Source organism: Podarcis muralis, chromosome 5 (assembly GCF_964188315.1).
Source record: "Podarcis muralis chromosome 5, rPodMur119.hap1.1, whole genome shotgun sequence".
Taxonomy (NCBI): Eukaryota; Metazoa; Chordata; class Lepidosauria; order Squamata; family Lacertidae; genus Podarcis; species Podarcis muralis.
The window spans coordinates 101521905-101543672 of record NC_135659.1 but is presented as its reverse complement, the minus strand read 5'-3'; the positions used below and the strand labels follow the sequence as shown (position 1 = coordinate 101543672).

The 21768-nt window shown below is 53.5% G+C and overlaps 1 protein-coding gene and 1 pseudogene across 1 annotated transcript in view; one reads left to right on the top strand and one right to left on the bottom strand.

The window, feature by feature from the left end:
* The window catches only part of SNRPB (small nuclear ribonucleoprotein polypeptides B and B1), a 393907-nt gene that overhangs the window by 218647 nt on the left and 153492 nt on the right, over positions 1-21768 (bottom strand). The gene's annotated exons all lie outside the window — the stretch shown is intronic.
* On the top strand, positions 7072-8186 carry LOC114599902 (histone H2A type 2-B-like; annotated as a pseudogene).

The window sequence follows — 21768 nt, the reverse complement described above, 5'->3', positions numbered from 1 at the left end:
GGAGGAGGAGGGGAGGGGAGGGGAGGGACTGGCCAGGTGGAGTCAGTGGGCTCTGGATGCAGAGCAAAGCCGAAGCCATGCCCGACCCAGACCCAGACCCCGCTTTCCCCCACCAGGGGAGCACCTGCATCTCCTGGAGGGAGGAATGCCCTTGGGCCTTTGCCGGAGCAGCCACAAAGCTCCAGGGATGAAGCCTTCCCTGGTCAGCCAGCTCCACAGACCACGATGCAGTGGCCTCCATCCCACAGCCTCTCTTGAGGGAGGGAGGAGACTGGACCCCCTTCCTCTTCTCTGGAGAAGCAATGATGGTGAAAGGTGCAGATCCTCAGCAGAAGATCCTGGGTCCACTGGTCCATCGGAACACCCAGATTTGGCAAATGTGCACCTGGAAACCTCACCCTGAATTCAGAGTTGACCTCCTGGTGGTTCTGACGCTTTAAGATAAAAAGCTGCAGTTTGGCACATTTGCAGAGTCCAAGGGCACAAACCCTGAGCAGGGCCTGAGCCTGGAGCAAAAGGAAGAAAGTCCTCCTTCATGCAGTGCATTGTTGAACTACGGAACTCTCTCCCACAGGAACCTAGGATGTGGCAAATTCACATAGAAGAATAAGGCTTTCAGTGCCTCTGCTCTGCCTCTGCAGTCAGAGGCAACCAGAATCCCAGTTGCTGGAAACTGCAGGAGGAAGGAGTGGCTCTTGTGCTCCAATCCTGCTTGCTCGTTACCCATAATGGGCGCCTTTCCCCTTATGGGGTATCCAAGAGCCCATATAGAGTCCTTTTGTAGGTTCTCTGTCGGTAGGGGAAAATAGCAGAGGCCAAGCAGAGAATATGGAGAAGCAAGGCAGCTAGAAAGCCTGATCTTTATTAACTGTTGCAACAGGGTGCTCACAACCACATGCAGGAGGGACCCCGAACAATGGTGCACAAGCCCTTATATGGCCATTGAAATTGCCCACCCTGGAGCCCAAGACCACCCCCCAATACATCACACATACATCACAGAAGGGGTGGTCTACAACACAATCCTGTCTGGCAGGAAACCTGTGGGTGGGTTTACCTGGCTGTTAATGGGTTTACCTGGGCAGCCTGGCTATTCTTTTGTGATGATAAATACTTAATTCTTGAGCTCAGGTCACAGGCTCACCCATTTCCTCCCTCCTTGCAGAGAAACATTTGAGGTCAATTTGGGGGAGACAAAATGGTTTCAGGACTTTTTTCCTGCACTGTTTCAGACATGCGGTTTATATATTTATGTAAGTGTTTGCTTGGTACATTTATTTTATATCTTAGACCTTATAATTCTCATAACATGGTCAACTACTGTGGGCACAGGAGGAAAAACCCCTTCTGTTGTTGTTGCTGCTGCTGCTGTCACCATGTGTGTTTTCTCCTTCCAGGCTTTGCAGATGACAACTGGGTGTGTCCCCCACGTCCTTGTTCTGGGGAGTCCAGCTGCACCCAGTGCCTTCCTTGCTGCTCACTGCATTGGCAGATAAAAGGGGGGTGTCTTCTGGCCCCCTCCCTGTGGGTCTTTGCAGAGCAGTGGGTCCCCCCCCCCCCCCGGCTGGCAGAAGGCTTCTCCCCCGTGCCCCCCACCCCCATGCCATGTGGCAAGACTCAGCCCGGCCAGGTGCCGCCTTCCTCCTCTCGCCCTTCACAGCCAGGAAGAAGCAGATCTGATTGGGAATTAGGCTGCAAGAGCAACCGTGTTCCCTTCTCTCTTATCTAAGTTGCTGTAACAAGTGCTTTGCATTTATTCCAGCCCATGTGCTGCAGAATTGCGTTACAGCTCATGGCTGCAAGCCATCTGCGGAGAGAAATCCAGTTATACCTTGTATAATAAGTTCCTGACAATCTTGCAGAGGACTCCGGGTCATAAAAGTCTCCCGGTTTTATCGCCAGTAACAGACATGGAGAGAAATTAAGTTGTCTTATCAAATTTAGATAATATATATCCCTCTGGAGTGGAAGGTGCCTGATGGATCTTTTTCAGCCTTTGGGGGCTGTGGGGGGGGGATAAGCCCCCACCTGCCTCCAGGGCCTGGGCAGCTTCCAGCCTCAGACAGGAGGCACCAAAGGAGGACAGATCTGTGCCACCTTCTCTCATGCCCTCCAGCTGCGCTTGGATTCCTTTCCATTAGCATCTGGGCCTCCAACATATTTCTCTCTCTCTCTCTCTCTCTCTCTCTCTCTCTCTCTCTCTCTCTCTCTCTCTCTCCTGGGGTCCTTGCCAGACTTTGCTAATCCACTGGTACCGCAGCCGGGATTGATGCCATTCAGGAGGAGAATTGGGTGGCATTTTTCATGCCCGTTCCCAGCTGCAAAGCCGTGAGGGAGAACAGAAAAGTGGGTTGCATCCACCCACTTTGGGAGGGCCTGGTCTCTCCCCCCCCCCCCGGGTGCCCTGCAGTCTCCCAGCTTTCCCTGGTGCCCCTGGACAGGCTGGGATTTGCAAGGGATTAAGGAAGGCCACCGGCAGAGCTTTTCTTCCTGCAAGAGCTCAGATTCCATCCCTGCCTTCCGTGACCTAGAAAGAGCTGGATGGCCTGGAAGACGAGCCCCTTGCCCACCCGAGCCCCTGCCTCTTGAGGGGGCTCCAATGCACACACCAAATGCATGTGCAGATCTGGGGAGGGGGGAATGTCCCTCAGCCCACCCTGAGCCAGGAGCAGAACAGGGCTGGTTGTGCAAAGTCAGGAAATTGGGAATGTGGGGGAAATGTCCAGAAAGGCTGGCGGTTTCTTAAGGTGATATCATCAGGGGCCCAGTTGCGTGTGACTCTGGTGCAGAGGAGAGATGAGGACTCCAGACTAGATGGCAGAAGATCCTGCAAAGGAAAGGGCAGGAGGGAGGGTGGCAAGGCAGATCTCAAGGGCAGAGCAGCAGCACAGGCAAAGAAGAGATGCTCACCTGCCCATCAGAAAGGAGAGGGGCATCTTTCTGGGAAATGATATATAATGAGATGGAAAAAAATGTTGAAATATACATTTATTAAGAAACCAGAAGCATTTTTTATAGTCGTGTCCGACTCTTCGTGACCCCCTGGACCAGAGCACGCCAGGCACTCCTGTTTTCCACTTCCTCCCACAGCTTGGTCAAACTCATGCTGGTCGCTTCGAGAACACTGTCCCACCATCTCGTCCTCTGTCATCCCCTTCTCCTTGTGCCCTCCATCTTTCCCAACATCAGGGTCTTTTCCCTGAGAAAGGATTGTAACTTATTTTTGTACGCAATGACGGCAGCAAGAATATTATTGGCACAAAATTGGAAGCAAGAAGGATTACAGACGAAAGAAGAATGTAGGATGAAAATGATGCACTATGCAGAATTAGATAACCTAACAGGAAGAATTCGAAACCTGCGGGACCAGAGATTCTCAGACTGGAGTAAATTTACGGACTATTTGAATAGTAATTGTGATGAGCAGATTACGCTAGTAGGTTTGCAAGAAGTTTTGTAAGGTGAATTATCTGAAATATTGCCAAAAAGACAATGAGGAGAATTGTTAGTTAAAGATAATTAAAGGTAATATGAAATTAAGAAATGCATAAGAATGGAAAATCATCAGAGGTGTTGACGGAAGTTCAAAAACTATTGTATAAGATGAGAAGTTTTGTTGTATGAATGATAATATGTTAAAAACTAATAAGAATGTATTTTTAAAAAAGAAAGAAAGGAGAGAGGCGTCCAGTCTGCCAGGCAGCTGTTTGGCTTAGAAGGAGCCCGTCCAGTTCTGGTCGACAAAAGTTTGGGGGCACCGTTCCACCCTGAGATCCCCACAAAATCATGCTGAAGGGCCTTGGCAGGACTCCTTCCGAGAAGGACCAGTTGTTGGAACCCACAGGAGGGCAGAGGTCTCTTGTGCCCGGGTTCCGCTGGCAGATTTCCCGCAGGAGCCTCTGGTTGCCCACCGTGGGAAGAGGGAGCTGGACTAGATGGGCCATTGGCCTGATCCAGCCGGGCTCTTCTTATGTTCTTAACCACCCCTTCAGGGGGCTGGAGGTGGAGACAGGAGAACGCTGAGGCTCCTTTGCTAGGCACTGAGGACCCTCTCACACATCCACACCCCTCACTTTCCCCTGTGCTGCTTCTTCCGTATTTTTTCAGTCTGCAGAGAATCTAACCTTTGGGGAAAGAAAGCAATGGCCACACCGTCTCCATAGCTCTCTGTCACTATAGCATTGCCCTCCCATCATTTTTCAGAGGGGGGGCCTTTGACATGCGCAATGATGCATCAGGCGAGTGAGCTGCTCTCTCCGTGTCCAATTCATCACGGCTTCAGGATGTTTCCTCTCCCATTCCTCCTGCCCCATTCCGGGAGATTAAAGGATGCGCACGGCACTCTGGTCCCTCTTCTCCCCGGTCTCCATCTCGCTGGCATTGCCAAGCCAGCGTGCTTGGGGGGGGGAGTGGGGCATTTGCAGGGCCCCCGTTTGCCTGGCAAGCCTCCCCTGCAAAAACTCTCTCCCCTAACCCATCTGGCTCTTGCCCTGACTGGACTCCAAGATCAGAACCCCCCTCCCTCCTCCTTACAGACCCTCCGCTGTAAATGCTTCCCTTCCGAAGAGTTCTGCACCTGGATCAGACCAGGAGAAGATAAGCAGAGCCTGCTGGATCAGGCCAAAGGGGCCCACCTAGTCCCGCCTCCTGTTCTCGCAGGGGCCAACCAGATGCCCACTGCAGGCAGGATCCGAGCCCAAGAGCCTCCTCCCCTCCTGTGGTTTCCAGCAACTGCCGTTCAGGAGCATCACTGCCTCCAACTGTGGAGGGCAGGGCAGAGCCATCCCTGCCTCCTGTGGCAGTGAGTTCCACAGTTTAACTCTGTGCTGCCTTAAGAAGGACTTTCTCTCTAACACCAGTACAGCTAAGAAGAATGTACAAAACCATTTCAAATATGTGTTGGAAGTGCAAAGAAAAAGAAGGGACCTTTTATCATATGTGGTGGGATTGTAATAAAATTAAAAAGTTTTGGGAAATGATATATAATGAGTTGTTAAAAAACCTGAAGCATTTTTGTTAGGGATTGTAGGAAAAGATCTGCCAAGGAAACTGAAAAATACCTTCATGTATGCGACAATGGCAGCAAGAGTCTTAATAGCACAAGGATGGAAGAACGAGGAAATCCCGACTAAAGAACTATGGCAAGAGAAACTGTTGGACTATGCAGAATTGGCAAAACTGACACACAAACTACATGACAAGGATAACTGTGATTTTAAAGATGAATGGGAACCCTTCACAAAGTATCTAAAGAAGCAACAAAATGAACTGGACTCCTTGGCAGGTTTTGAATAAACATTCACAAACTTTTTATTGATAACATTTAGACAGATAAGTTAAGGATCTGTACACTTTTGTAACATGCAGGAAACAATATATGTGGATAAACCAGAGAGAGGAGCTGAGGGAAGTCGGGAGGGAGAGGGGAGGGAGGTCAGGTTTTTTGGGGGGAGGGGGGAAATAAGGGGAGAAATTCAAGGATGAAATGTTTTTTGATAAAATGTTATGTTGAAATTACTAATAAAAAAAAATTGAAAAAGAAGAAAGGGAAGGACTTTCTCTCGTCTGTCCTGAACCTTCAGGACTTCATCTTCATGGGATGGATGTCTGTGAGTTCTAGGGTTGTGTGAGAGAGGGAGAAAAGGTTTCCCCAGTGCAGAGCTGCCGTGGGTCAGCTGGCAGGCTGGAGGAGGTCAAGGCTCCCCTCTTCAGCCATGGTGCCCCCTGCCCCCCGCCTGCCATGGGGACGATCCCACTGGCCTACTTTGTACGGCTGTTGTGTTGTGGAGCTGATGGATGGGAGCTTTCTGAATCCTCCAGGGAACATCTGTGATAAGTGCTGTAATTAATGAAGCCCAGGGTCAGTCGGGGCTGAGTCAGGAGGGTTAAGAGGCTGCCTGGCAAGAGCTGCTCCTCTCGGGCACTTGCTCGGATGTTGCAGCCAACGCCAAAGAAACGAAAGGGAACTCCTCCTCCCAAGTCTTCCAAGCCGGAACATGGACAGGATCAAGTCAGAGCGAGGGAAGGACCACCGCTGCTCTCTTCTGCCTTGAGAGACCCCACCAGGAGTCCTGTGTCCTGTTCTGGGAACCCCATTTCAAGAAGGGTGTTGACAAACTGGAAGGTGGGCAGAGGAGGGTGGTCAAGGGTCTGGAAACCAAGCCTTGTGAGGAGCGGTCGAGGGAGTTTGGGGTGTTCCGTCTGGAAGAGACCGAGAGGGGACATGAGAGCTACCTTCAAATATCTCAACCTTCAAATATCTCACGGGCTGTCACAAGGAAAAGGGAGCAAGCCTGTTTTCTCCTCCTCTGGAGGGTGGGACTCATACTGACAGATTCAAATAAAAGAAAGGAGATTCTGACAAAATATAAGAAATAACTGTCTGGTGCTAAGAGCTGCTTGACAGTGGAACAGACTCACTCAGGTGGTAGACTCTCCTTCTTCGGAGGATTTTAAGTAGAGTTTGGATGGTCATCCGTCAGGGATGCTTGAGCTGAGATTTCTGTATTGCAGGGAGGTTAGGCTATTTCTTCCCTTTATCAGGACACCAAATACCTGCTGATGCAGCCTAGAATTTTATATTGCAAATTGCCCTGGGATCCTTGGGTGAGGGGCTGGGTAGACATTTTAAGAACAAGAATTGCATTAGCTTTTTTTGCTGCTGCATCACCCTCTTGCCTCATCTCAAGAGTCCTCACTTCCTGCTTCACCCCCAATGCATCTCTCAGGGACTTCAGCTTCATTTCCTGGAGACGACTGGAGACCCCCACCCACAACCACATGTTTGGTCCAGGGCTAAACTCATCAAGGGGTTTGTGGCTGCTAAGGAAGAAAGCAATGCAGGGGGGATCTGACCCCCACCCCCCAAAATTGAGGGGCAGGCCGGAATACACCCTTCTCTCTAAATAAGTGCTGGAGCCCACGACTGCCCAGAAGCCACGCCTTCCCATCTGGCACCTCAGCCCACTGGTCCCAGGGGTGTGGGGGCTGGCATGCTGAGTGGTGAGGGGAAAGCACTCTGCACATGCCCAGAGACACTTTGATTGCTTTGTGTGTTGCAGGGTACTGAAAATGAAGTCTGGACGGGCAGTGGCTGAAGCCTGGAGTACGCAGGAGAGCAAATAACGCAATATATTTCTGCCACAGGCCAGTGGCTCACCTGGACCAGCATCCTGTTCTCCCAGTGGCCAACTGGGAAGCCCCCAAGTGAGCTGGAGCTGAGCACCACAGGAAGTGGGGGACGATTGCAGTTTTATTTTTTGTTGCGCTTCTGAGAGGAGCTGAGTCAGTGTCGCCATGTCTGGCCGCGGCAAGCAAGGTGGGAAGGCGAGAGCCAAGGCAAAATCGCGATCCTCCCGCGCTGGCCTCCAGTTCCCCATCGGCCGTGTGCACCCCCTGCTGCACAAAGGGAACTATGCTGGAGTATCTCACAGCTGAAATACCAGAGCTGGCCGGACAAGAAGAAAACGAGGATCATTCCCCGTCACCTGCAGCTGGCGGTTCGCAAGGATGAAGAATTGAGCAAGCTGCTGGGAGGAGTCACTATTGCCCAGGGGGGAGTCTTGCCCAATGTCCAGGCTGTTCTGCTTCTCAAGAAGACAGAGAGCCACAAGCCCAAAGGCAAATGAGGAAGAAGCGGGCTCTTTCACCTAACAAAACCTCAAACATCTGTGCATCACAAAAAAAGGTTCTAAAAAGAGCCACTAAAAAGAAAAGGAAGTGGGGGACAAGCACAGCCAGGAGAATGGAGGGGGCAGCCTTCCTTGTGGGAGCGCTGGCCTTGGCTTGCCTGGGGAGGGGACCTTCCCAAACAGCACCCCACCCTCCCCAGGCAGCCGCAGTCCAAAGTGGCACTTTCCAGCCTGGCCCCCAGGACCTGACCACTTCCCTCCCTCTCTTCCTTCCGCTGCCGCGAGGGAGGGTGGGTGGTGGGTGCCCCTCCCTCAGACACCTGGCCTTGGCTTCCTCTCCTTGCAGAAAGTGTGGTTGTCATAGAAATGCAGGGGCTCTGGGGTTCTGGGCAGGCGCTCAGCCCCTTTGCTGGGGAGCTCAGCGCTTTGTGTCTTGGGCGCTGGAGGCTCCTTGCTGCCCCCTCCCCAGGCACAGGAGCCCCCTGTAAAATGCCCCCGCCTGCCCCGCAATCCTCCACTCCCTTGGCAGCTGCCGCTGGTGGAGAGTTGCATCGCCGCCTGCCTCCCCCAGCCGCTGGTATTTTCGTTTTGCAAGCGAGATTCCAGGAATCTATTTTGCTCTTCTGGGCTGCTTTGCTGTTTTTTGAGTCACAATTATCTTTCCTGCGCCATTAATAACCCTCAACAGTTATTTGAACTCCCACATGAAAGGGGGGGAGTGCTGGCATCCAACACTCTCCTGCCTCAGACATGCCCTTTTCTGCTTCTCTGCTGCTGGGACCCCCACCCTGCCAGCCGGCCTGCACAGGCCCCCTTGGGTGCTGGCACCCTAAGCCCTGCATCCTTGCTCAAGAGGACAAATATGCTCTGCACACACACACCCCTTCAGAGATGCCCACCCCAATAGCAAGCATGGCATGAGGAGGCCATCAGCCAGCTGCCCTATCAAAGGCAAGCCAAACAGATTTGGCGCATCCTTGTGGCTCTGGGACCCCACCCCCACAACTCCCCCAAATGTGCCTCTGTCACCTGCCCCCTGTGGAGAAGTCACTGCTGTGTCCTGTATGGGGAAGGGCATCAGAGCAGCAGGGGAGTGTCCTGGATCAGGCCAGTGGCCTGTCTCGCCCAGCACCTGTTCCCACAGTGGCCAGGTAAACTCTGGCCGCTGCTGGGTGACTGGGAGGGGGGGCTTCTTCAGGTGAAGGGAACCCTGCCTTTGGAGCTGAACGCTTCCTGCCATCCCCCCTGAGAGCGTGGGATGGGTTTGAATGGGCAGGAGAGGATCTGCTAATTGCTATTTATTCCTCCCGGAGCCACGTGTGTGGGTTGAACAGAGCTTAAAGCCCCTTCCTTAGCAAGCAAACTGAAGCATATAGGAATAGGCTGTGGAGCCTTCTTTTAAATACGTCCAGCCGCAGAGCAAACTGCCTCCCTCTTTTCTTGCCTCCGTTTAACAAAGAATTTGACAACAGACTGCAAAGTAAGTTTAAAATATGATTTACTCACTCATAGCCTTGCCCACCTAGCAGTTTGAAAGCACGTCAAGTGCAAGTAGATAACTAGGTACCGCTCTGGCGGGAAGGTAAGCGGCGTTTCTGTGTGCTGCTCTGGTTCACCAGAAGCGTCTCAGTCATGCTGGACACGTGACCCGGAAGCTGTCTGTGGACAAACGCTGGCTCCTTTGGCCTACAGAGCAAGATGAGCACCACAACCCCAGAGTCATCCATGGCTGGACCTAATAGTCAGGGGTACCTTTACCTTTTCTTAGCCTTGCATTGGTTCTCAGCTACAGCAGCAGTAAAAACCATGCAGGTAAAATACTTACATTTCCAGTGGAAACAGTCTCCGGCATGGGCACCCCTGAGTCAGGGATGGGGAGGGCCTGTGGCTCGCTGTGCAGTGGGGTCAGGGGACTGGGGGACTAGGCTAGACCCCTCCATGTTCCCCTGACGCCTCCTTCCCAAGGCCTGGGGAGCTCCTGCCAGTCTTGGGGAGAGAAGCACAAGGCTTGCTCCCCAAGAGAAGTTTCATCCCAGGCCACGGCTTCCCTGTCTACTCTCCACCGGCATCTCCAGCTGGAGTTGGGAAACGCTGTGCCTGAATCCCTGGAGAGCCATGACTGCCAGTCAGTGTAGACAAGCCTTTCTTCAGGACCATGTGGACTGGCATCTTGACTTATTTTAGAGGAAGGGCCCTTGCTTGCAGACGCTCCTGCTGGCATCTCCAGCTGGGGCTGGGAGGGACCCCTGCAGAGTCTCTGCTGCCAGCCAGAGTCGGCAGTCTTGAGCTCGAGGGACCTCATGACTGGGCTCTGTAAGGCAGCTTCCTCCATCCCTTGGGAGGGAGATGGTTGGTCCTCCTTTCCTCGTGCCGTCTTTGGCGCATGACGTGAGAGGGGTGGGCAGAGAGGCAGAGAGGAGCTCTTTATTTTTGTGTATGAATGTGTGTCTAATGAATTAGCCATGAATTGGAGCCCGCACAACGGGTAATTTAAACTGAACATTCATTCAGAACCATCCATCAGTTTCTCCGCACGTTACCATCGACAACCGGCTCTTGGGGAGCGCGTGGCGGGGACTGCGGAGAGCTGTGGGGGTGGCAGCGCCTGCCAAGAGCCTCTCCTGCCCCACACAGCTGGCTGGCTCCTCCAATGTGGGGCAGGGGGCTTCTCTGGAGGGGGCGGCCAGAGGTGGTTCATCCCCATCTCCTCCCCCCCCCTTGATGGGCTGAGTGTGGGAGGAAATGGCAGGCAGGTGCTGGGGCCGGGGCTGAGCCTCTCCCCAGCATCGTTCAGAATCCTGCCCCCCTCCATCCTTTTAGTGGGTTTGGGTGGGGGGCTGCCTCCTCTCCTAGTTAGGTAGGAGACAAGACTTGAGACCTCTGCTTTTGAACCTTTATAAACTATTCTTAAACTTGATACTCAATATTTTCAGGGGTCCACATCATTGCATTGTCTTCATTTATCTTATCTGGCTTATTTGCTTATGTCAGCTGCTGCGACTATTTTTAAATGGAATAGCGGGATCGGAAGAATCAGCCGGGCTCCACCTCAGCAAAGGTCTGGGCCTCTGGGGTCTCCCTGACCATCTGCTGAGATGATGCAGGGGCACAGGCCGGGGTGGGGTGGGGTGGGGGGCTTTGCACCAAGGGGGGGGGGGAGGCCCTGCCTCTTTGGTTTGGCACTATCCAGCAGGGGGACCTGGGGGGGGGTCACCTTCTGCCTGGACTATACCACTCAAGGCTGCAGGTGGGGGCTTCTGTGGTGGAGTGATGCTCTGCCTCAAGAAAGGCCACCCATCAGCACCCAAGAAGTGTCTTCAGGATGAGGCCAAGGGCCCCTCTAGACCAGCATCCTGTTCTCACCAGGCCTGAACACCTGCCTGGGGGACGGGAGCAAGCCGTTTTGGAGCATACATACATACATACATACATACATACATACATACAGTGGTACCTCGGGTTAAGTACTGAATTCGTTCCGGAGGTCCATTCTTAACCTGAAACTGTTCTTAACCTGAAGCACAACTTTAGCTAATGGGGCCTCCTGCTGCCATCGTACCCCCGCCACCGCATGATTTCTGTTCTCATCCTGAAGTAAAGTTCTTAACCCGAGGTACTATTTCTGGGTTAGCAGAATCTGTAACCTGAAGCGTCTGTAACCCAAGGTACCACTGTACATACATGTTGTTGTTGTTGTTGTTTAGTTGTTTAGTCGTGTCCGACTCTTCGTGACCCCCTGGACCAGAGCACACCAGGCAGTTTGGTCAGACTCATGTTTGTAGCTTCAAGAACACTGTCCCACCATCTCGTCCTCTGTTGTCCCCTTCTCCTTGTGCTCTCCATCTTTCCCAACATAACTTTATTTGTATGCCACCTTTCCACAGTTCACAGGACACTCAGGCCAGCTTACAAGATGTGGGGGGAAATCCATCATCAGTATAGCATAACAAAAGCTTCCTTCAGCTATGCCCAAAAACCTAAAGGAAGGGAGGGAGAGAATTTTGCCTCAGAAACTGGACTAAAAAGAATGCATAAAGGGGAGGCAGAAAAGCTATCCATTACTCATTTTGTGGGGCTCTGCAAAACACAGGGTGTTCCCTGCAAAACAACTGCAAAACTTTGGCTCAGGTTTGGAGGGGATCCCAAATTTTAGGGTTTGTAGTTAATTTTGGTGTGTTGGTTCCTTAAGGGGGTTGAGTAAAATCCTTGTAGACGCTTGGAGAGATCACCCACCACTGAAGATCCAAGGGGGTTTTGTACTAATTTTAGCCCCTGCATCAGAATGGAAAGCGGAGGGGTCTTTGGGGCGAGTAATTTGTTATAATACCTGTACTCTATTGTTCTGTTGCTTCTTTCCTATTAATTTCCTGCCTATTTTGTTTACTTTGCTCGGTTGGAGCTGGAAGAGCATAATCCCAGTGAGGAATGACTAAACTGGTTATCTCTGTTTGTTTCTTGAGTCTTAAAGTTATCTTACTATTGTATACATGGAACCCTTTTACAGGAGGGAGTTAATTGGATTTTGCTGGGGACTGCAGATTACAGGCCCTGATCGTTACACAAAGTCTGGGGAGCTCAGGAAATCTCAGCGCCTTCCAGGACTGTAGACCAGGGTCAGGAAAGTTCATTTAGGGGTATATTGTATATCGAATGACACCAGCTCCTGCCACTACAGCAATGAGCCATGTAAAAAGGGCTTCTTCATGCAGCACAAAGTTAGACTGTGGAACTCCCTCCCACAGGACAAAAGTGGGTCTACGGGAGAGCAATGGGTGCCGTCGTTCCAGACAGGGAACTCCTGGGGTGCTGAAGGGGGTGCAACAACTATGACATCCAAGGGGAGGTGATGGGGTGGGTTGGCAACTGCATTTTGGCAATGCACAGGATGCCGCTGAAATTTGAGATGTCAAGGTCCTCCCTTGCCCAGCAAGCAGTGATGACCTCTGACCTGGATGCCTTTAAAATAGTCAAGGGTTGTCCATGGCTGCCAGTCCCCATGGCTGTGCTCTGCCTACCTAGTTGGAGGCAGCGATGCTGGACTCTTGTGCTCTGGAGCAGCAGCAGAGGATATGCCTGTGCTGCCCAGGGCGGGCACGCTCCCAAGGGGGGGCATGGCACAGAGGGTGCCCTCCCAGGCACGGGATAGCCACTCAGGTGCCAAAAGTGGCATGCATGCCCTGCAGCTGGGGGTGGAGAGAGCCACCCATGGTGGACATTTGGCGCCACCCGCCCACGATTCCCTTTTTTTTTTTTTATAATAAATTTTTATTAGTTTTCCATAAATAAAAAAGAGACAAAACAGAAACATAAACATAAACAAACAAAAACATGACTTCCCCATACCACCCCTTTTCTGCATTCTTGTTTCAAGATTTTTCAGCAACCCTCTGAACATAGCTTAAATATATTTCATGTATTTAACTTCAGTTAATTATTAATACAACTGTAGTTCTTTATCTCTTGTAACTCTGAGCCCCTAATTTTCCAAATTACAACAGTTTTTAAGATAAACTTTAAATTTGTTCCAATCTTCATCCACCGCCTCTTTCCCCCGGTCTCGAATTCTGCCAGTCATCTCTGCCAGTCCCATATAGTCGATCACCTTCGTCTGCCATTCTTCCAACGTGGGTAAATCTTGCGTCTTCCAATACTTTGCTAAAAGAATTCTTGCTGCTGTAGTGGCATACATAAAAAATGTCCTATCCTTCTTTGGCACCATTTGGCCCACCATACCCAAGAGAAAGGCCTCTGGTTTTTTAACAAACGTTCTCTTCAGAACTTTTTTTATTTCATTATAGATCATTTCCCAGAAAGCCTTAATCTTCGGGCAGGTCCACCAAAGGTGATAGAAGGTTCCCTCCGTTTCGCCGCCCACGATTCCCAAGCCTCCCCCAAGCTGCCAAAATGAAGGGGGAAGGGGGGACTGCTGCCGGCAAAGCGGCGCAGCTCTGCCCCTTACCCCGACAGGTTGGGGTAGGCTTGGAAATCTCGGGCAGTGCACCGAATGTCACCCCCCTCAGTGAGGGCACCCGGGGCGGCCTGCCCCCACCGCCTCCCTTCCTACACCCCTGCCATGGGCCTCCTCCCACAGACCTGGTTCTTCCTGGGAGCAATGGGGACAGTCCCAGCCTGTGCCCTGGGCAGCTGGGGAGGAAGGTCCTCTCCCTCTGGGCTTCGCCTCCAGGGCCTCTGCAGCATGGGGGCTCTTGCAGGGTCCGCCCAAGTCGCCTGTGACCCCCTGGAAGCAGAGGGCGGAGGTGAGGCACCCAGATGTGCCATTATTTGGGTGTCCAACTCTCCCTCCCTCCAGAGAGAGCCGGAGAATGTACAAGCCCCGCTGGGGCGAGCGCCACCGACACGCACAGCCATACATCAGCGGAGCGAATGAGGGCACCGATCTGCTGACTCGGGGAACTGGCTGCTTCGCCCAGAGCGCGCTGCTTTTGCCTGGGGAGCCATGGATGAGCTGGCGAGGGCTGCGCTTGGCTCTCCCTGCCCAGCTCCCCTGCAGCGACTCAGCAAAGCACACCAAGGGCCGCTCTTCCTCTCTCTCTCTCCCTCTCCCTCTCTCTCTCTCTCTCTTTTCTCTCCGCTCCTCCAAGAGATGCTCACAAGGGAAAGATTAGGGGAGGCGGGAGGGAGCCATCAGTGCCCACGTAATTGCGGAGATAACTGCTGATGGTTGAGTTTGCAGACACCAAAGAAGAATGGCTGGGGTCACTCATAATTGGTAAATATTTGTCTATCTAATCAAAAGGCCTTTTAATTAACCATTTTATCCTTTCAACTGGTTTAATTTAAAGCAAGGAGATGGAGAGCGAAACTTCTGCAGGAAGTCAATTAGACCAAGCAGATGGCAGGAAGCGTCCCGGCATCAGCATGCCAGGCCATCTGCCTCCGCCAGCGTGCGCCACCCCAGGCGGGGCGGAGGTGCCAGATTGGGGGAGCCGGGCGCCAGCCAGCCAGGACACCTGTTGGGGAGCCCCCCGTGGCCAAGAGGGGCAGCTCTGCCGTGCCTGCCGCCCCCAAAACATGAAGCCTTGCAGAGAGAGAGGTCTGCCTGGGGTTGTTGGGCCTGGCCCCCTCCCGCCTGCCCCCCCCCGTTTTGCACCCTCTCAGCTTGGCCCCCTGTGCAGGGGAACCGTCCGCCCCATCCTAAATTGGGCACTGCCTGGAGGAGGCAGCCTTGCGCCTCTCCAGGTCTGCAGTGGCTGGAAAATGGGCCAGGGAGACTTTGCTCCTGTCCAGCATAAAGGGGCCTCCCCCCCCTTTAATCAAGATTTGCAGCCCCCCCTCCAGAAGAACATCTCCTCCTCAATCAGGGCCTCTTCAGCCTCTCTTGCTCCTGATTGCCCACTTGGCTTCCTCTCCAGCAGTTCCTGGCGCAGCAGGCAGGCAGGCAGGCTGGCAGGGGCCTCTTCCCCTCCACCCGGCCTGACTGGGGCCCAGACTCTGCTCCGGATCCCAAAGAGTGTCTTTAGCAGATGCTGCCCTCCCTCCCCCTCTCTCTTCTGGGCTGGGGGGTTGGCTGAGGTGAGTTGGTGGGGGTGGCAGCAACGAAGGAGCTGGGTGGCAAGGCAGCTTCCTGGCCATGGGTTCCAATTCTGCTCTGAGCTCCGTCTGCACCAAAAGGCCCTCCCAACAACAGGTCTTTGGTCAGGTGGGACAAGCCCCACCCCACGCCAGGGGTCCTTATCTGCAGCCAGGAAATAGGAAAAGAGGCTGAGTTGCCTGAAATGAGAAAATGGGGGGGACCAGGACCAGAGCTATTATCCAGCGCAATGAAAACCAGCCTCTTGGCCTCTGCCTGGGTTCTACAGGACGGGTGGAGTTGCGGGGCTGGGGGTGCCAGCTTGCAGAGGAGGAGAAGGGCTGGGATTCTTGGAGACCTTGAGGCTTAAAAAAAATCTCTTCCCTGTTGAACCTTTGTATTCTTCCACCCAGTGGTGTAGCACCATTTGCCAGTGCCCGGGGCAGGGGCAGAGTGGGCTCACCCAGTACTTACCCCACTGCCACGGGGCACTCGCATGGACAGCGTCCCCCCTTCCCCGCCTCTGCCCAATTGTGAGTGCTCACCTGGCGGGGGCTGGGGAGCAAAGACAACACTTCTCACCTCTGCGGGGGGTGCTTGGTTCGTGCCCCCCCCGATTGTGCTCCTGGGACAACGGCCCCCCGACACCCCCCCCCCACTACGCCACTGCTTCCCCCCATGTCCGACAAAACAGCCCTTTTGCCTCTCTCTGCCTGGCTGTGCCCGGAGTCTCCATGGAGATACTGCCTGGGTGGAACTTCTGCCTGCCAGCAGAATCTCTGGGTCCCCTCTTCTGCTTATTCTCCATTGGGACCCCAGCCATGCCATTGCAGGAAGGGGGGCAGTGGTTTGCCTGAGATTCCTGCCTTGCCGGAGGTTGGACTAGAGGACCTTTGGGGGTCCCTTTTGACTCTACGATTCTACGACGCCGTGCCTCCCCAGGAAGGGTTAACTGGGCTCTGGCCTCTCTCAGGTTCCTTCCTTTTATGGTCCTTCCAAGAGGGGAGAGAAGGAAGAAGAGGAAGAAGGAGCAGGCGGAGAAGGAGAAGGAGAAGGAGTAGCAGCAGCGGGGAAGTCGTTTCCGCTTGGCTGCGCACAAATAAAACCCTGAAACTTCCCATTTCCAGAACAAAGTGGAAGCTTCCCAACTCCCCGGCCGGGTTTAAAAATACACACTGCCAGCCCCCCCCCCCCCCTCAATCAATAGTAGGAGCCAGGATTTCATGCTTCTCTGAGCTTCTCTGCCCCCCCACACCCCCGCCCACCATTTCTGCTGCTGCCAGGCTGCCAGGTGCCCTGGGACCTTCAAGGGCTCTCAGCCCTAAGACGAGGACAAGGAGCCAGAGGAGCCTCCCTGTGCGCCCCCCCCCCCCCATGTACAAGAAAGGGAGCTGCAGGGTCAGGGCTGGGCATGGAGGAGCAGGGAAACTGAGGCACCTGGCCAGGCAAGCCTGCAAAGCTTTGGAGGACTCCATCTCTGCACCGCCAGCCCAGGACTGTGGGAGGGGGGGTTGCTCTTTTCGCTCCCCCCCCCCAGGACTGAGAGCAGGTCTTGTCCCTGGAGGTCAGAGTTCCCTAAGAACAGCAGTGGTTCACCATGGTCCTGTGGGAGGCCGGATTTGGATACAGGGAAATGAGTTTCCGGGCCTTGGGCGACTTGCTTTCTGGCAGCCTCGGTGTCCCTTCCGTGAAATGGGGATAAGAAGAGCATGGCTTAAGGACAAAGGGGCTCCCTGCCAACAGATGGCCAGCCAACCTGTTGAAAAACCTCCGGCGAAGGTGGGAGGCTCTCCTTCCTCAGAGGTTGTTCAGAATAATAATGAATTTTTATTTATACCTTGCCCTTCCCGGTTCAGAAAATCGGGCTCAGGGCGGCTAAAAACAAATCTAAAACACTTAATTGATGCAACAAAAATCAGCATAAAATACCATATAAAATGTGAATAACAATAAATTCAGAATTCAGAAGAGGTTGGATGGCTACCTGTTCTTCAGTCATGGTTCCTGCACTGCAGGGGAGGGGCTGGATGACCTTTGGGGGTCCCTTCCAACTCTGCATATCTAGGAAGCCAACCCACTCTAGCAGTCGCATCCCTGTGCCTCCAACCGGGGACTTTCCCTACCCAGGAGCTGGGAGTGGGGTAGCTGTTCCCTTTGCAGGACGTCCCGTCTGGGGGGAGGCAACATTGAACGTGGGAGGCAGGAGGCAAGGGGCAGCACCCCAGGGACCTGCTGGGGGGGGGTGTGCTGCTCCCTCCCTCCCTCCCCAGAGCACGTGTCTTCGCACCAGGCTAAGCCGCTCGCCTGGCACTCCTGGCAGGGCCTCCCTCCTCCGCCATCCCTGGTGCTCTTGCCATGCTTCAGTGACTGCCAATTATTGAGTGCCTGATCATTCCTGGATGACGGCGCAGAGCCACCTTCCCCTGCTCAATGGCTTCTGAGCAGCAGCAGCTGCTGCAAGGGCTTCCTGGGCCAGGAAGACTCCAGCGGACCAGCGGAGGCGCTGGCTGTGAGCTCTGCACATCGGCCTGTGGGGATGCCAGCTGGGCAAGGAAGCAGGAGCTCCTGGGCCCCTCCTTGGGTTGGGGGTGGCAGGTGACTGCCTGAGATGCCAGCCCCTGTGATCCTCAGGACCCCAGGGGGCAGGAGAACCCGTCGCAGGGAGACCTTTGAAGGCAGCTGCTGAATGCTTCTGAATCCCAGTTGCTGGAGGGCACAGGAAGAGGGCCTTCTCAGTAGTGGCTCCCACCCTGTGGAAGATGCCAAGGAAATTAACTATCTGAAAGGAAGTTTTTAATGTTTAATGTAGTTTTTAATGTTTAATGTTTAATGTTTTTTTAATGTACAGGGAAGTTTTTAATGTTTGATGTTTTGGCATGCTTTTAATATTCTGTTGGGAGCCGCCCAGAGTGGCTGGGGAAACTCAATAATAATAATAACAATAACAATAATAATAATAATAATAGAGGCTCTTGCGCTTGAGCCCTGCTTGAAGGTTTCCTACAGGCTTTGAGAACAGGATGCTGGGCTAGGCGGGCCTTTGTTGTGATCCAGAAGGCTCTTCTTCTGCTCTGTGGAAGCGAGAGATGGGGACGTCCAAAGGGCTGGAGCATCAGCCCAAAGAGGTCCACCAGAGCCCAGCATCCTGTTCTGACTGTGGCCAATCAGATGCCCCACTGGGAAGCCAGCAAACAGGAGCATAAGAACACCAGGAGAGCCTGCTGGATCCGGCCAATGGGGGCCCATCGAGTCCAGCATCCTGTTCTCACAGGGGCCAAGCAGATGTCCTGATGGGAAACCCACACGCAGGACCCAAACACAAGAGCAACAATCTGTGGTTTCCTGCAACTGGGACTCAGGAGCATGGCTGCCTCCAGGGCCATATTGGGGAGCAGCTTGACCGCTCTGTTCTCTCTGGCTTGCCAATATTCTTGGTGATGGAGGTGGATTGAGGATTACACCTGTCAATTAAAAGTCAAACCTCCTGCCCCACATGTGTGAGATACATATGAGAGTAAGCAGGCTGTGAAGCCCTTTTAGCAGAGTAAAAACACTTACATGCTTTCGCAGCTTACTGGAAGCTAGGAATGAGGTAATTACACCCTTTTATCCCTGTTTATTGGCGGTCTGCTGAGCTTTCCCCTCTTTGTCCCCATTGCCAAGAAGGAACCACACATTTTAGTAAGGTGAACAAAAGGTTTACTTACATTTTGATGCAGGCAACAAATACATGAAAGTAGTATGCAGGTGAAAATTGTCCTTATTGGGAAATTACAAAGTGAGTTTCCAAAACAGAGTCTGCTTACATTGCTGGCTTGAAAGAAGAGAACAAGAGCACAGACCGGAAGGAAGTGCATAAGATTATCTCCTTTGTTCAAAAATCCCCACCAAAGCATTGAGGAAGTAACCTCCTACAGTCCTGTCTTGATCCAGGCACCCTGTGAGGGTCAGCCCCTCAGGAGCCTGTCTGCCAATCATGCATTTGTGATTTTGACTGGAAACCCCACACTTGCCTGTCCCTGCGCCCTCCTCCCCACCCTCCCCTTGGGGGCCCAGCCTTGCTTCCAACCCCATAGGAGGAGCAAGGATTTTGCAAAGCCACGGGAAGCACATTTGGCACTGGCCACCTCTTGTCCTGCCTCCTGCTCCATTGGTTGCTGCTCCAAGGTGGGTGCTGCTTCATTGCTGCTGAGATCGGAGTTCATGGTGTTGCCTCTGGGAAGCAGCTCTCTCGTGAAGCTCAGGCGTGGCAGTGTCTGTGGCATCCTGCTATCTGTGGCCCTCAGTACTTGGCAAAGTGGGGTGCTCTTTGAGGCCGCATTCTGCTTCCTTGCAGCGGTTGCAGGGATTCTTCCTCAGGTTCCTCCATCCTTGGGGTGAAGGACAAGGCCCCCTCTCTCCCTCCCACTGCAGGCCACCCGCCAGCCGCAGCTGTGCTCTGCCAGCTGCCATCCTTCCCCAGGCAGGGCAGAGTGCGCACAGCTTGCCCAAGAGTGCTGACTCCACAAATGCGCCATGGCCCCCTGCCCTCCCCTCCTTCCAACCACTCAACGTAGATTTGCAGGACTGCAGAGGTGGACGTGTCATCTCAGCCAATACAATCCAAGCCTTGGGATCAGAGTTTTCCTTCTCCCAGATGGGCAGCCTTCTCAGGTCAATGAGTCCCATCTGTCCTTCACTTCCCTTTCTAGAAACTGCCCTCTTGACCATTGGACCCACTCTTGGTCATCTGGTCCATCCACCGGAGCCTGTCTTCACCTGCAGGGGAAGCTCTTGACTCCCGGATAGTGTGAGACCTCACCTGGTTTAGCCGGCCAATGGCAGCCATTCCTGGGGTGCGGCTGCTGTCGCCTGCTGACACCTTCTAGGAGCCACAGGTGAGAGGTGAGCACAGGTGGGGCCCAAAGGTGGACAAATGACCCCAGAAGGAGCAGGATGTGTCCCCCACCAGAGGTACCACCTTTCCCCAAGCACCCTCCACACCCCAGGCAGACCCATTGCAGAATCTGAGTGTTCAGCCAGAGCAAGCAAGCCAGCCCTGAACCCGCTGCTCTGCCAAGGGTCCCCAGGGGCAGTTCCTGAGGAAGCCCCACTGCCTCCCCAAACTCCACATTATCCACCTATGGAAAAGGCAAATCCAGTGTTGGTTTGTGTTTGTCTGATTAGCATGAGCGGGTCTCCCTCCCCGGAGGGTTTTGCAGGGAAATGTTTCCGGATTAGAGCCTGGCTTTTGACAAAAGAGTTTGAATATTGTTCTTAATGGCTGGGGGTGGGTTCACGTAATGGTCAGTTCGCCCACAGGGCTGCGGTTTCAATGAAAGAGGCTGGGGGAGAGAGTTTGGCAGCTGTGGATTTGAAGACTCAGCTCCCACTGCAGGTTTTTCATCAGAGGTCAGTCAGGGGATGGCTCTCGGTGTTTCCTGCTGGGGGTCCCTTCCAACTCCTCCCTTCTAGGACTCTGAGCTCTGCTCAAACTGTTCTAAATAAAGCGCATATGACAAACACACTCCAAGTCCCACTCCACCCCACAGTTCTTTCTCCTGGAACAAGAGGTCTCTTGAGAGACATGGACACATTGCGCATGAAATGGCGCATGGAGCCACATGCTCTGGGCACCTCTTGTAAACCCAGCCCTAGAGGTTTATAAGAGTGACCCCAACCCCTCACTCCGCAAAAAGGAGTCACTTGCCCCCATCTCCCAAAAAAATGTATTCAAATTGTTGGTTTGGATTGTATTTGGAAGATGTGGATGGAATTAGTTTTCATTCGTGCTTTTGTGCCCTGCCTGGAATCTTCTGACAAAGGCTTGTTAACAAACATTTTAAATAAACCTCAGAGCAATACTCCTAAGGTTCATGGGAGGGAAAGCTGCACCTGTTGAATCTCTGCCTGCCACAGAGGGAAGAGAAGCAGGAGACCCCCTTCCAGAAAAACGCAGCGGCAGGTTGCCAGGAGGTCACAAACCGCCTGACCTCTCCCAGCTTTGGCACTCTGAGCTGGAGCAAATTTGGGCCTGGGCCTCTTCCTCCCGTCAAATCCCCCTGGGACTGAAGCAGCCTCCCCATCCCTCCCAGCTGCAGGGGACTGGTGGGAGCTGGAGGGCGCCAGTTGGGCAAGGCTGGCCCCTTCCGCCCTCCGCCTGCCTGGGGCTCCTGTGATTAGCATCTCTATTGACAGGATCTCTCAGTACTTAGCAGGGACCGCCCAGCAGTAATCAGCTTAACAGCCCCGATCAATACTGAGCTTGGCCTCCCACCATGAAGGTCCCCTGGGCGCCCGGCCGGCCACCAGGCAAGGCCTCTGGCCAAGGCGGCACACAGGAGACGCCCGCTTCCCTTCTGGGGACGCAGCTGTGATCCAGCCAGAGCGAGGGTCTCCCTGGGTGCGTGTCCAGGCCTCCCACAGCTCTGCAAGGAGCGCAGAGGTGCCAGAGAGCACCCACCACCCAGCCCCAGGAGGGGACGGGGGCTCCTGTGTTCGAATCCTGCCTGCTGGTTTGGGTGTTATCTATGGACTCTGGGTTTGAAGTATCAATTACTTGGTTTGTGGGACGCTGAAAAACAACTTCATAACTTTGGCACAGGTTTGGAGGGGATCCAAAATTTG